Here is a 3742-nt window from a genome sequence, read left to right on the forward strand (position 1 = left end):
GAAAATACTATGGCTTGGGTCAGGCACACCTTAGTCTTCAAGCTGACATCTTTGTTCTTCAACAATTTAAAAAGGTCTTGTGCAGCAGATTCACCTAATGCAATACATTGTTTGATTTCCTGACTGCTCTTTCCATGAGTGTTGATAGTTGATCCAAGAAGAATGAAGTCCTTCTGAGGAAGGAAGTTGTCTTCAATCTTTTCTCCTTTGAGAAGAATTTGTTTATTGGTCCAGTGGTGAGGATTTTTGTTTTCTTTACATCGAGATGCAATCCATAGTGAAGGCTGTGCTCTTTGATCTTCATCAGTAAATATTTTCAGTCTTCTTCACTTTCAGCAAGCAAGATTGTATCATCTGCATATTGCAGGTTGTAATGAGTCTTCCTCCAATCCTAATGCAATAGTATTAGGAGATTTTAATAAAACACTTTTGATGAAGAACAGAACCAGAAAGAAACTAAAAAAAGACACAGAAGAACTAAACAACACTATTAATCAACTTGACCTCCTAGACATATACAGATCACTCAATCCAACAACAGTACACTATACATTCTTTTCCAGTGCACATGGCACATTCTCCAGAATAGACCATATGTTAGACCACAAAGCAAACATCAATACATTTAAAAACATCAAAATACTACAAAACATCTTTTCAGATCACAATGCTATAAAATCAGAAATCAACAATAGGAAGACTGAGGGGAAACAAATCAAATACATGGAAATTGAACAACACTTAAATTATTTATTACTGGGTAATAAATCAAATAAAAAATGAAATAAAAATATTCAAATGGGAGCAAAAACACAATTTACCAAAACCTTTGTAACAGTAAAAGCAGTGCTCAGAGGGAATTTATAGAAATACATGCATACATCCAAGAAGAAGAGAGAACCAAAATCAACACCTTAACCAAACTTCTCAAACAATTAGAAAAAGTGTAGCACTACTCTTTTTAGTAAGTCTACTGCCACCAGATGAAAAGAAATAATAAAGGTTAGAGCATAAATAAATGAAATAGAAAACAGAAAAACAATAAAAAAAATCAACAAGACAAGAAGTTGGCTCTTTGAAAGGATTAATTTGCTAAACAAAACATTCTACAATGGTTACAGGGAAGGTGGGAGGGGGGAAAAATTAAGTGAATAAGAGAATAAAATACTGTTAGCTGCTGGTAAGGTACACGGAGTGGATTGCAATCATTGTAATGACATAAAGTGTTTAATTTGTTGAATGTGGGACTGATGATCTGTTCTGCAAATCTTTACTCCGTTCACAATAAAAAGTTAAAAAAGAAAATCCTTCTGTAGAACCTTTCATTTGGTCAAAGGGGGACTAGCTAGGAATTCCATAGGGTTTTATGAACTGCTTTTATGTATATTTTTATATGCATTTTTAATGCATACACACACATATATATTTTACAAAAATTGGACCGTATCAGTTTGTAAAGACTTTTAAAGACACTTTTCCATGTCAAATACAGCAATGTGTTTATATTTTTTATTTTAATAATTTGTTTTATTTTAGAATTATCTTCTCATTTCTTTCATTTTATTAGAAAAATGTGCAGATTGAAATAGTTCAATTCATATCAATATATCTTCCACATAAATTCAATAATTGGTAACATATTTGCATATTTGTGACAGCATGTAAAAATATTTGGTCTTGCAGAGACAGAACGGCCACGTGGCTAAGAATGTGGGCTGGCTGTGGAGTCAGTCTGCCTGGGGATCCAAAGCCAGGCCTACTGTTTTCTAGTCTTGTGACCTTGCCTTTGGACAAGATCTTTAACATCTCTATACCCCATCTCCTCAGTGATAATGTGTGGTACAAAATAAAGTAAGGTAAGGACACTATCTTGACTGATTTAACTTTAACTCCATGGTTATTAACCTTAGGGTTGCCAGGCAATTCTATTACATCTCACCATTTACTTTCTTAGATGTTTATGTCGCTCCTTTTCCTTTCTCCTCAAACTTTTAATACTTCCTGCCTGTTCTTCACTGTCATCTGACAACCTTGCTCTCTATTTCACTGATAAAAGAGACGTAATCAGAAGAGAACTTCTGCATGTGTCTACTATACCTGCCATTTCGCTTACATCAAAATGTCCATTCTGTGCTTTCACTCCTACATTGTGAATCAACTATCCATATTCTTGAGGTGAATTCTTCCACTGTGCACTAGATCCATTCCATTTTGCCTGTTTAAGACATCACTCTAGCAATTATTCCCCTTATTTTCTGTATTATCAATTCTTCCTTCTCTACTAAATCATTCCCATCAGCACCCAAATACACTATATCTCCTGTCTTGTCAAAACACCTTTCCTTGATCCCACATTCCTTCCCAGGTTCTGTGTAATTCTTTACTGTCCTTTAAAACAAACCTCTTTAAAAGAATCATCTGTATTCACAAATCCACCTGAAAATCCAGCATATTTTACCATAAAAGTTATCTCAAGTTTGAATACTTCCCATTCCCTCCATAACTGTAACCCTAGTCCTAACCACCATCATCTTGCTTGTACCACTACAAGTAACTCCTAATTGTTTTTCCTGGTTTACTGCCTGCCTCTCTATTATCTATTCTCCACCCACTGGAGCAATGTTTTAAAAAACACAAGTCAGATTACATTACTGTCTGCCCCCCAAACTGTAATGCAAAATCCAAAGTTTGCCGTGGTCCAATGACAATTATATTTTGATCACCTACTTGACTTCATTTCTTGTACTTTCTTCCTTGCTCACTCAGCTCCAGCCATACTGGTTTTCTTACTCTTCCTGGAACATACCAGGTACAATACTGCCTCAGGGACTTTCCACTTGATGTTTCACCTGCCCAAAGGCTTTACTCCCAGACATTCTTATGTCATTCAAGCCTCTGCTCAACTGCCACTCATCAGAGAGGTCTTCCCAGACTACTAGGTTTCATTTTCCTTCCTAGTACTTGTCACTAGCTGACATATTTTTAAAATAACCTTGTAACTTTATTTTGCTCACTGATATATCCCCAATGCCTAAAACAATGTTGTTGTTGTTAAGTGCTGTCAAGTTGGTTCTGACTCATAGTAACCCTGTATGGGGTTTCTGAGGAATGACTGGTGGGTTTGAACTGCCTACCTGTGGTTCTAACAGACCTTGGGGTCCAGTGTTTCTCCTACAGTACCACACCAGGACTGTATTTACTAGACATTGTTGAATGACTAAATCTTATGCTTCCTCTATACCCATTTAATTTCTAGAACAGTGTTGAATGCAAGCTAACTTCTTGGTAAGTCTTTATCAAAATAGGGTAGAAACAATCTATGGGATATAAATTGGATTTCATCAACTTCTTGAAACAGAATCCTTATATCTGGCAGCAATTTAACAATTGTTTGCATTTATAAAATGTAAATAATCCATTAAATTGTTATAAGGAGTGGATGAAAGAACATTTATGAAAGCATCTAGTTCCTGAATTTTGGAAAATAGCAAGAACACAAAGTTGTGAAATGGCTAAACAGACTCCAAGGGCACCAAGGAGTCTATAGTAGTGACTTATCACAAGACTGAGGAATGTCCAGCTATAGCAACTCTAATATGATTCTGAGGAAGGGGAATATTACCATGTTAATGCTAAGTCTCTATCTGAGTAAGATGGCTGGAAAAGCAGACAGAGGAAGGGGAATATTACCATGTTAATGCTAAGTCTCTATCTGAGTAAGATGGCTGGAAAAGCAGACAGA

Source organism: Chrysochloris asiatica, unplaced genomic scaffold, assembly GCF_000296735.1.
Source record: "Chrysochloris asiatica unplaced genomic scaffold, ChrAsi1.0 scaffold00042, whole genome shotgun sequence".
Classification (NCBI taxonomy): Eukaryota; Metazoa; Chordata; class Mammalia; order Afrosoricida; family Chrysochloridae; genus Chrysochloris; species Chrysochloris asiatica.